Genomic DNA, 12,980 nt, shown 5'->3' on the forward strand with positions numbered 1-12,980 from the left:
TCTCATGCCCGTCTTTGGGGTCGGCGCTGTTAGCCGCGGCTCGTGCCCGTCTCTGGAGCTCCTTTAAGCGGCGCTCTTAATTCCCTCTCCTCACGCACCAGGAAACAAAGAGGGAAGAAAAAGTCTCTTGCCTCTTTGGCAGCTCCAGACTTTTCCCCGGACTCCCTCCCAGCTAGCTGTGGCGCACTAGCCCCCTTCAGGCTGTGTTCACGCCGCCAGCCCCAGTCCTCTCCCTTTGATCCGACCTCCGAAGCCCGAGCCTCAGCTCCCAGCCCCCACCCGCCGCGGCGGGTGAGCAGACAAGCCTCTCGGACTGGTGAGTGCCGGTCGGCCTTAATCCTCTGTGCGGGAATCTCTCCGCTTTGCCCTCCGCACCCGTTGCTGTGCTCTCCTCCGCGGCTCCGAAGCTTCCCCCTTCCGCCACCGCAGTCTCCGCCAGTGAAGGGCCTTCCTAGTGTGTGGAAACGTTTCCTCCTTCACAGCTCCCTCCCACTGGTGCAGGTCCCGTCCCTATTCTTTTGTCTGTTTTTTCTTTTTTCTTTTGCCCTACCCAGGTACGTGGGGAGTTTCTTGCCTTTGGGGAGGTCTTCTGCCAGCGTTCAGTAGGTGTTCTGTAGGAGTTGTTCCACGTGTAGATGTATTTCTGGTGTATCTGTGGGGAGGATCTCCACGTCTTACTCTTCCGCCATCTTCCTCAACCTCCACTACCCCTTATTTTTAAAATAATTTTTTTTTTCTATAGCTATAGACTTAAGACATGATGAAAGGGTTGTTTTTTCTCAGTTAAATAATGGATAAGAGGATTCATATTTTGCCAAGCAAGTAATCTGAAAATGGCATTAAAACCAGTTTAATAAAATAACTCAGTTATAAACTCAAAGTCAGTACCAGTCCCTTTGCAGTGTTTATTGGTCTAGAAATATATAAGAAGAGATGTATTAAGAGAGAAGAGGGAATAGACAAAATAATGTTTAGAGACAGAAACAACATAAAATGTACTGGATAAAATACCCTCAATGTTAGAACTTGAAGTTCCTTATAATATATTTAACATGAATGCCTTCAAACTTTGGAAAGTTCATTCCTTTTATGAATTTGTGAATTTAGAAAACCAAACCACTACTGCTATTTTTAAATTATTCTTCATGTCATTGAATTTCCTCTTTGCTTACTGCCCCAGTGTTGAAAACACTGGTTTTTCAATGAATATTTTATTCATTGCATTGCTGATATATAAAATTAATGTTCAAATTAATGAGCAAATACAATCTATGTGACTTTTGTATAGCAATGTTTATCATCTCTCTCTATTATTATATATAGTTACATAAATAAGTACATGTATAATTATATGTAAACTATGATATAGTTTCCCACAGTGTCTCCTAAAGAGTGGTAGCCCTCTGTATTTATAGTATCTTACCAAAAATATTTTCTAAAAAACTTGTGAGAAAATAATGAATAATTTTTGCAACAATTTTCTGACCATTTTATCAGCTTTTTAAAAGCATTGTCAGGCAAGATAATTCCTAAATGTACTGGGTCATGCAGTGCCCCCCATCTACTCCACCATGACTCATCATAATTTGTAAAACAGTAGATAGTAAGAATTTAATGATGTGCTTGGTAAGTGTGAGTAGATTTGTGGGACAAATTTGGTTTAGGCAGACAATACACCTAGTTAAAATGGTACACTTTCCAACGGTTTTACAGTTATGTATGAAGTTCTGGTAAGAATGCCATGAGCAGAAGTCTGTTTATTATTTCTGGGTAAGTTAGCTTCCCTGACATAGGAATGACCATCTCATTGTTGCAGCCAACTTCCCTTTCCTGCCTGTAATGCATGCAGGGGGCTGGAGGGGGATGGCCTCTGTGCCAGGAGAAGGCCGACTTGACACGACAATACAAAAGCCAAGATTATAAATGGCAGAATTGAAAGATTGAGGGAGTTAAGTTTCCAACGTGATCTTTGAGACACTACATCGGTCTAGCTTACCTGCCTAATATTGTGGTGGTGGTAAGTTGTTATTATTATTTTTTAATGAACAAAACTAGCAATCATAACCTTTGCCCTTTATTAATCATTTACAGTGTGCTTAGCAATGCCCTTTACATAAGAAATCATACAAGTTATTTAATATATCCTCTGAATGGTTATATTCATTCCCATTTAAGAAAAGGAAGCCAAGAATTATAGAGTTAAAATAACTTGCTCAAACTTTCACTTCAGAATAGAATGAAAGGCAGAAAGCAGTCTTAATCTCTCATAGAGCAACAATAAGAACTCAAGCTACATTAAGAGAAACCGAGCAGAAAACAGCTGCTCAGGGCTTCAAAACAAATCATAGAATCTGGCAGTCTCACAGAACTAGGAAGTCAACAACTGGAATTCAGGACTAATAAGGAAGAGTGACTGGCTAATATCCCATACTTTCAGTGGAGACCCCACAAGAGTTCAACCTAGCACAAAAGCAAACAAAAATTAGATCAGCTTCAAATAAATCAAGTGATTTGTCCATGAATTTCTGCCTGCTCTCAATTAAATAAAAATAATTGGTCCCACTAGAAAATAGGACAAAATGACTGAAAACCAAGAGAAAAATTAAGCAACAGAATAGATCCACAGGTTATGAAGCATTGGAATTACTAGACACAAACATTAAAATTATTATAATTATCACATCCATAAATGAAGGAAATATAGAAACTTCAGCAAAGTATTGGAATTAAAAATGTGTATGTGTATAATGTGAAAAAAAAAATCCTAGAACTGAAAATATTGATAGCTGAATAAAGAATTCAGTCAGTGGGTATAAAAGAAAATTGACATCGCCGAAGGGAGGATTACTGTCTAATCTTCTTTTAAAGCAGTCTATTTCTTTAAATATTTATTTATTTATTTGGCTGCGTCGGATCTTGGTTGCGGTACGTAGGATCTTCGTTGAGGCGTACGGGATCTTTCGTTGAGGTGCGGGTTCTATGTTGCTGTGCACGGGCTTCTCTCTAGTTGTGGCATGCAGGTTTTCCTCTCTCTAGTTGTGGCACATGGACTCCAGAGACTGTGGGCTCTGTAGTTTGTGGCACACAGGCTCTCTAGTTGAGGTGCGTGAGCTCAGTAGTTGTGGCACAAGGGCTTAGTTGCCCCACAGCATGTGGGATCTTAGTTCCCTGACCAGGGATCAAACCTGCGTCCCCTGTATTGGAAGGTGGATTCTTTACCACTGGATCACCGGGGAAGTCCTTAAAGCAGTCTATTGAATTAAGCGAAGAATATCCATCTCGAAGAACGGAGACCAAAAAAAAAAAGAGAGGTACATTTAATTAGAGTCATAGAAAGAGAGAAAAGAACAGGCAGAAGCAAAATTCAAAAGGTACTCACAAATAATATTCCAAATCTGACAAAAGATTTAATACCAAAAATCAGAGAAGCTATAAAAGTCTCAAATGCAGAGAAACTCTAGCTACTTCATATAAAAACTGCTGAAAACCAAACACAGAGAGACAATCTTTATAAGGAGCCCAAGGGAAAAGCATCTTGCCTTCAAAGGAAGGAAATAAGACTGACAGCTGCCCCACCTTCTTTATATGATCATCAGGTATACAAAAAATATAACCTCAATGTATAAAAAAAAAGATGGTGTTTTCAATATCTACCACATTTTATCTAAATACATATAATACATATATAATATGTATGGTGTTATTTCAGTATTAAAAATTTCAAAAGCCAACAAAGTTAGCCTATGGTAACAGAAGTGAGATAAGTGGTTACTGCAGGGTGGTGGAGAAGAGTGATGACTTAAAGGGACCATGAGGCAAGATTTCATGCTCCTGGAAGTATTCTATAATTCAGTTTGTTAAAAATCTGTATCAGTAAATATGTTAACTTTGTAAAAATTCATCAAGCTTTACAGTTTAGAATTGTGCACATTCTTATGTGTGGGCTTTTTTGTTGTTGTTGTTTTTAATTATCTTTTTCAAATTAAGATTTTATTTTTATAACAGTTTTAGGTTCACAGCAAAATTGAGGGGAAAGCACAGAGATTTCCCATCTATACTATATCCCCACATTTACATAGCCTCCTCCATTATCAACATCTCCCGCCAGAGTTGTACATTTGTTACAATTGATAAATCTACAATGACACATCATTAGCACCACAAATCTATAGTTTACATTATAGTCACTCTTGGTGTTGTACATCCTGGGGGTTTGGACAAATGTATAATGGCACGTATCCGTCATTATGGTATCGTACAGAATATTTTCACTGCCCTAAAAATCCTTTGTGCTCCATTTGTTCACCCTTTGTCCCTTCCCCTAAACACTGATCTTTTTCCTATTTCTATAGTTTTACTGTCTCAATGAATTTTCCAGAATGTAATATAGTTGGAATCATATAGTATGTAGTCTTTTCAAATCTACTTCTTTCGCTTAGTGATATGTATTTAAAATTATGTTTTTTCATGGCTTAATAGTTTATTTTAGCACCAAATAATATTCCATTGTCTAGATGTACCACCGTTTCTTTATCCATTCACTTACTGAAGGACATTTTGGTTGCTTCCAAGGTTTAGCAATTATAATTAAAGTTGCTAAAATGTCTGTGTGCAGGTTTTTGTGTGGGCATAAGTTTTCAAGTCCTTTAGATAAATACCAAGGAATATTGCTGGATTATATTCCAAGAGTATGTTTAGTTTTATAAGATACCATCTAACTGTCTTCCAAAGTTGCTGTACCATTTTGCATTCCTATCAGCAATATATGAGAATTTCTGTTGCTCCACATCCTTGCCAGCATTTGGTATTGTCAGTCTTCTTTTAATTTGCATTTCCCCATGACAAATAAGCATCTTTTCCTATGCTTATTTGCCATCCATCTTCTTTGTTGAGGCATCTGCTAATGTTTTTAGCCTACTTTTTAATCCAGTTGGTGCTTGTAGAACTTTAAGAGTTCTTTGTATATTTTGGATAGTAGTCCTTTATCAGATGTGTCTTTTACAAATATTTTCTCCCTATTTATGGATCGTCTTCTCATTGTCTTGACACTGTCTTCTAAAGAGTTTATTTGTTAGATGTTACACGTGAATGTTTATTTGTACCCCAAAGTGGAACTGAAACTAAGGGAGACAAATTACTTTGAAAGTGAAAGCTGAAGGACCTAATAAAGAAGATATGCAGATAAAAGAAAGAAAATAACTTACGTAGTATGTAAAACACTCAAGCTAGCACCTGACACATAGGAAGGATTCAATAAATATTAGCTGCTATAGTAATGAAAAAAAGTGGATAGAAGAAAGAAGAAAATGGGGCAAGGAGGAGAGCATGACTGAGAGAGGAGAAAAGTCAGAAGGAAAAGAAAGGAGAAAAAAGTAGTCTTAACTGTGACTATTGCCATTCGAATTCAATTTTCATTTAACTATCATTTATTTTTTGCTTGCCATTTTTTAATGTTTTATTTTATAGTGATAAAAAATGTTGTTATATACTATTTATATATGTTTGTTTAAAATCTTTAGAAACTAATATGAAGACCAGCTTATTTATTTCAAAGTTTATTATATCCCATTAAAAGTTCATTATCATAAGCTATAAGTGCAGTTTTGTACATACTTCATTTAATTAAGTTTTGAAATCTATGCAGATGAGATAAAGGGAAGAATGTGCATTTGATAAATGCTTCACAGAGAAGATGAAGTTCTAAATAATATGAAAGAATAAGGTATAGCATGAAGGACCATCTTTGTTGCATAGCTCCAAGGGAACCATTTACATTTGTAAATAGTAATTTTTTTGGAGTTGTGCACTGCTATGCTCCATCTGAAATCCAAATTCTCTTACTTTTTTTTTGGCCTAACCCTTGTGATTCTTCTTAGTATTAATTTTTATTGAGAGATGGCTTAAAAACAATAAAATATATCCATTTCAAGTGCATATTTTGATGAGTTTTGATAAATGTATATAGCGCTATAACTACTGCCACATCATGATATGGAAGAGTTTCCTTATTTTAAACAGTGTCCTTTTCAGTCAACATCTCTGTTCCTGCTACCATTGCCAGCATATCATTGATCTACCACTTTCTGACAGAATCCAGATATTTTTTTAAATTATGTTAAAAATTACAGAAATTATTTTGTTCATAGGAAGAGGCAAAACAATGTTAAATGACTCAAATTTGAAATGATTAGTCATATACATACACTCATATTCTAGGTTAGTTGACATAATAAAATGTCATGGCATATGCATGTCATGGCAAAAACTGACTAAAGACATGACCCTCAATAGGATTTTATTTATATATTTTTTTATTTTCTTTTCTTACTCTTCATTATTTTTATTTTTCTTATGTCTTTCTCCTTTCTCTCTTTTGTTTATACTTGCTCTCCTCTCTATTTAAAGAGACCTCATTTTTTTCTAAGGCAATACTGAGGGTGACTATAAACCAAGTCTAATTGAAGCAATAAGAGTTATGATGAGATCAGACTCTGGTCAATCCATGGGCTTATTATTGAAAGCAATTCCATTAAACTGGTTTCTTTTTTAACTATAACTGTTGTTTGTGCAATGCAATGACTTTATGCTTTTATTTAGTAATAAATAATAATCTCTAAACTTCTATAAGTCTGTTGACACAGTTCTTGTTACTTTAAGTTATGGCCAAGGTGTTTCCAGTCATTCTTTTTCACTCAGACTGAAGTGTTCAGTCACAGTTGTATAAACAGAATTCTGCTCATTCAGAGGAAGAATGAAGACTTTTAGAATACTGTTTCTGCTTTAGGGCCACTATTCTACACTATCTGTTCTCCTTGGTATTTTTAATCCTTTTATTCATTTTGTATCATTATATTTCAAGCTTATGTATTACATAAAACACTAGCGATACATGGTCAAACTAGCCATCTTCTTACTAGTGCATGATGTGCTAATGGTAAGTGTTTAGATTAGAATGTATTTTGTAGGTTTGCATATAATGCTTTCATTTCCAATATGTAAAGTCTATGCTAGGCACTTCACATTTGTTATCTTACTGCCCCCTCACAATCAGTCAAGAAGATGAGTATTACCATCTCCTTTTCACAGATGAGGAAAATGAAGCATAGCAACAATATACAACTTATAAAAATTTATATATCTTCAAGCCTGTTTTTGTATCACTGTGATAAACACACTTTTTCCACCATGGCTAATCGTATTCATATATATCAGAAGAACGTTACGTGATTAACTTTAAGCGTAGCAACAATATACAACTTATAAAAATTCATATATCTTCAAGCCTGTTTTTGTATCACTGTGATAAACACACTTTTTCCACCATGGCTAATCGCATTCATATGTATCAGAAGAATGTTACGTGATTAACTTTAAGCCATGATAGACGTTTTCATCTTATTATGCGAACAGTAGATAATATAGAAAACAGTACATAAAATTCAAATTAATAATGTGAGGGGAAAAGCAACAAGATAATATAAATGATAAGGTACTATTTTATGTTTCTCCTTTTTTCTAAAAGATTGATTTTGTAAATCTGCCCCCAAAAGCAAGATTTTTTCTCTGTCAGAACCTCAAGAAGTTTCATAAAGAGGTAATATAAAATAAATACAGAGTAATATCTGTGCTATCATGGTGTATTATTTTGAGAAAATAAATGCATTATTTACCTTGACAATGTCATCTGGAGCAGCCTTCCAGGGATAAATAATTATTCACATGGCTGTTTTCCTCCTGGAACATTTTAACCCTATCTGTGTGATTTGTTTTCATTGTTAATAGTCCATTATCAAAATGAACTATTGCCTTAGCAATGTGTTTTCACAAACATTTTAAATTCTTTCCTAGAGAACATATATGATTTTATTATGTATTTTTGTGTGTATATATATACACACGCACACACATATAGATATTAACATATAAATTGAAAACCTTTTTTGAAACATACATATCTAGAAAAGTGCAAACTCTTAAGTGAATGACAGTAAATATTTACAGTGAACATATCTCTCTAAGTAAGTATAAACATAATAGGAAAGAAAATATTACCAATATTTTAGGAAACTCTTTCATACCTCTTCCTAGTTATCCTCAGTTTAACCCCCAATAACAACTGGCTGACTTCTATTACCATAAATTAATTTTGACCAATTCTGAAGTCTGTATAAATGGAATCATGCACGATATACTCTTTGTGTGTGATATCTTTTCTCAAAATTATGCTAAAGAGACTCACCCATGTTGTCATGTATAATAATAGTTAATTCTCATTGACATATTTTATTACATGAATATTCTGAAATACATTTGTCCATTTTACTGCTGATGGACGTTTGTATAGTTTTCAACTTTTGACTATTGCAAAGAGAGCTCCTATAAACAATATAATGTATACCTTTTGTTGCCACATTCATATATTTTTTGAGTGTGAAATTAAGATTGTAGCTGTTGGGTCATAAGGTAATCATAGGGTAAGTATATATTCAGCTTCAGTTTATACAGACAGTTTTTAAAGTGCTTGTGCCAGTTTGCTAAACACTAAGTGTTATATAAGAGTTGTACTTGTTCTGCATTCTTCCCAAATCTTGAAATAATGTTTTAGACATTTTATTCAATATGGTGATCATGCATTTGCCTGATAAGAAGTACTGTTGATCACTCTTTCATATGGTATTGGTCATTTGGACATTCTTTTGTGTGGAATGGCTGTACAAATATATTTGCCTTTAAATATTAGATTGAATATCACTTTCTTGTTAATTTCAGGAGTTTTATGAACACATTTACTGTAAATGTTATTGCAGCATAATTGACAAAAATTGATCTATACGTATTTAAAGTGTGCAAGTTGATTAGTTTTGACATATGTATGTACTCATGAAACCATCAAGACAATCAAGATAATGAACTCATCTGTTACCCACAAAAGGTTCCTTATGACCCTTGGCTATTCCTAAGCTTTACCACCCCGTTTTCTAGTCTCCAGGTCACTATAAATTAATTTACATTTTTAGAATTTTATATGAATTAAATCATAAAGGAAAAAAGACGCAGATGTAGAGAATGGACTTGAGGACATGAGGAGTGGGAAGGGTAAGCTGGAATGAAGAGAGTGGCATGGACATCTATACACTACCAAATGTAAAATAGATGGCTAGTGGGAAGCAGCCACATAGCACAGGGAGATCAGCTTGGTGCTTTGCGACCACCTAGAGGGGTGGGATAGGGAGGGTGGGAGGGAGGTAGATGCAAGAGGGAGGAGATATGAGGATATATGTATATGTATAGCTGATTCACTTTGTTATAAAGCAGAAACTAACACACCATTGTAAAGCAATTATACTCCAATAAAGATGTTAAAAAAAATCATACAGTATGGACTTATTCTGTTTTGCTTCTTTCATTCAGCATAATTACTTAGAGGTTCCTCTATATCATTGTATATATCAATAGGTCATTGCTGTTGGGGAGCTGTTGTTTACTAAATATAGAATTTTGGTTTTGCAAGTTGAAAAAGTTCTGGAGATGGTTGTACAATAGTGTGAATATACTTAATGCTATCAAACTGTACACTTAGAAATGGTTAAGATAGTAAATTTTATGTTATGCATTTTTAACATAATAAACAATTTTAAAACCCTTTTGTTTTTAGCTTAAACAATTGGTGAATTTTACTAATAATAATTTTAAAAAACTGGAGAAAGGCAAGAATTGCAAAAACATGGTAGAATCAATGTTCTGGCCATGTTTGAATTTTAAAATACCTGTTAGAGAGCCAAGAATTGAGATCCATAAGCAGATGGAGAGTCACATTTGGAGTACAGTGGAAAGGTCAGGCTGCAGAAATAAATTTGGTAGTCAAAAGGATTAATAATTAATAATTAATAATTAAGGCCATGGACCTGAATGAGAACACCTACAGAGAACACCTACAGGAAAATATAGACTGAGAAGAGAATAGAGTTCAGGACCAACCAAATAGTATTATTCAGGCAAAGGAGGAGAAGCCAGCAAATGAACCTAAATTGAAAGGCCTGCAAACGATGATAAACATCACAAGCATATGGCATCACTAAAGCCAAGAGAAAACAATGTTTCAGGAAGGAATTAGTTAATTGAGTTCAGAAACTATTGAGTGATCAGGTAAGATGAAATTTATTTTAGTGGCTTGAGAGTATGTGCTAAGTGTTAGCTGAGAAGGAACTGAAAAGTGAGAAAGATCTTTTGAGATATTTTCGAATGAAGAAATATATTGACATGAGAGAGTTCAATTCAAATATATTGAATTGAAGAGATACATTGTTGGTGGGAGGGTTTTATCCTTAAATACAGGGAAATGTTAAAACAGGATTTTAAATTATGGGAATGATTTAGTGCAGAGGGGGTAAATGATGTGAATGAGAGAGATTAGCATGAGAAAATTCTTTGAACATCTACAAGGGTTCATGGGTAAAGTTCAGAGGAGTTTGGTAGATCGGTAGGGTGGATTAGGAGAGTTGGGAACTCCTATATAGTGGCTACTATTTTCTCAGTGAGGAAAATTTAAAGTAATCCAGTCCACTGTAATTAAGTTTGAAAATAGGGCTTCCCTGGTGGCGCAGTGGTTGAGAGTCCGCCTGCCGATGTAGGGGGGGACATGGGTTTGTACCCCGGTCCGGGAGGATCCCACATGCCGCAGAGCGGCTGGGCCCGTGAGCCATGGCCGCTGAGCCTGTGGGTCCGGAGCCTGTGCTCCACAACCGGAGAGGCCACAACAGTGAGAGGCCCGCGTACCACAAAAAAGAAAAAAAAAGAAAAGAAAATAACATAAAGAAAGGGAAAATACTTATCTTGTTCACTATTGTACCCTAAGAACTTAAATAATCTGTTACCTAGTAGATACTTAATAGGTAATTCTTAAATTTAAAAAAAATGTTTAAAGTTAAATCACAAGGAATTATCTTTTCAAAGTTCATTTGCTAATCATTTCCAAAATCATTAGGCCTAGGAAGAGACCTTTTCTTTCCTCAGTGTATTACAGCTGCAAATACATTATAATAATTCTCTAAATGTTTATTCCCTCTTTCAAATCAGCAAACTAAAGCACATAAACTTTTTTTGTCTCATTAAATTATTTTTTTTAGAGTGAAGTATATTTGACTTATATTAGTTTCAGGTGTACAACATAGCGATTTGATTTTTTTTTTTTTTTTTTTTTTGCGGTACACGGGCCTCTCACTGTTGTGGCCTCTCCCATTGCGGAGCACAGCTCCGGACGTGCAGGCTCAGCGGCCGTGGCTCACGCGCCCAGCCGCTCCGAGGCATGTGGGATCTTCCCAGACCGGGGCACAAACCCAAGTCCCCTGCATCGGCAGGCGGACCCTCAACCACTGCGCCACCAGGGAAGCCTGTGATTTGATATTTTTATAGACTATACTCCATATAAAGTTATTATAAAATATTGACTATTTTCCCTGTGCTGTACATTACATCTTTGTAACATTTATATTATACCTAGTAGTTTGTACCTCTTGTTCCCCTTCACCTATTTTCCCCCTTCTCTCCTTCTCCCACACTTCTCCCCTCCGGTAACTACTAGTTTGTTCCCTGTTTCTGTTTTGTTGTATTTGTTCTTCTGTTTTATTTTTTAGATTCCACACGTAAGTGAAAGCATACGATATTTGTCTTTCTCTGATTTATTTCACTAAGCATAATACTATCCAGGTCCATCTATTTTGTTTCATATTGCAAAATTTCATTCTTTTTATGGCGAGTAATATTCCATTGTGTATATACACATCTTCCTTATTCATCTGTTTCTTTAGGTTGCTTTCATATGTTAGCTATTTTAAATAATGCTACTATGAACATTGGCGTGCATATAACTTTTTGAATAGTGTCACCTCACACCTGTCAGAAAGGCTATTGTCAGAAAGACAAGAAACAGCAAGTGTTGGCAGGGATATGGAGGAAAGGGAACCCTTGTAATACTGTTTGTGGGAATGTAAGTTGGTTCAACCACTATGAAAAACAGTATGGAGATTCCTCAAAAAATTGAAAAGAGGACTACTATATGATTCAGGAATTCCACTCGAAAGAAATTGAAAACACAAACTTTTCTTTTAATCTTGGAAATACTGTTTTAGAAGAAATGATTTAAGACCTAGTTGAACAACACCAGAAAAGCCTACCGTTAAGTATTTACTACAGTAATTTGTCAAATCATTTCTCTTTTATGAGCCTTATTTTTCTCATGTGTAAAGTGGAGAGCTTTAATGCCCTCTTCACTATTCTGATGAAAGAATTAAATAAGAATGTGTTAGTGGGGAATTTTATAAAGGCAAATGTTATATAATAAGGGAGCTAACAGTTCACTGATACTAACCTTAAAAAAAAAAAGAAAAAAACCCAACAGTGTGAAGGGCTTCCTCCTCCACGCTCTGTCTCTCTAAGTAACATAATGAGAATATGAGTCATCTGTGTTCTTGGAAGAGTAGTATATGTATATCCGTCTGTAGTATTTGGAATCATAATTAAAATTTTTAAATGGCACTGATATCTACAGATAAAAATAAGGAATATTCTGCTTTCAAGGCTTTAAGTTCTTTAAATTTAGTTAAAGATGTTACTTTTAAAGGCTCAGCAATACATAGAATTTTACACTTGTAAAATATCTAGATTTTTACTTCTAGGAAACATAAATTGTCATAATTTATATTTTTAGAGATTTATACAATCATAATTTGTATAATCATAAATTGTTTTGATATACTTGTATAATTTGTATGATGAAAACTAAACTATCAAATATAAAAATGTAAAATAGCCCCACAACCTTCTATGCAGTTAATTCATATTTTTCAAATGGTGGCACTGCTGATAACTATTAACCAGGCTTCATACACTTGGGAAGCAAGGCAAAGATCACATACTCATATGGTTGTAAGATCAATGTATTGCTCAGATCATTGTTAGAAATGATACAGTTTGAGATTGTT

General features: G+C 35.0%; 1 protein-coding gene across 4 annotated transcripts in view; it reads left to right on the forward strand.

Annotated features, from left to right (window-relative positions):
- Nucleotides 1–12,980, forward strand: part of MGAT4C (MGAT4 family member C) — a 611,229-nt gene that overhangs the window by 256,827 nt on the left and 341,422 nt on the right. The window lies entirely within an intron of this gene.

This window comes from Globicephala melas, chromosome 10 (assembly GCF_963455315.2).
Source record: "Globicephala melas chromosome 10, mGloMel1.2, whole genome shotgun sequence".
Lineage (NCBI taxonomy): Eukaryota > Metazoa > Chordata > Mammalia > Artiodactyla > Delphinidae > Globicephala > Globicephala melas.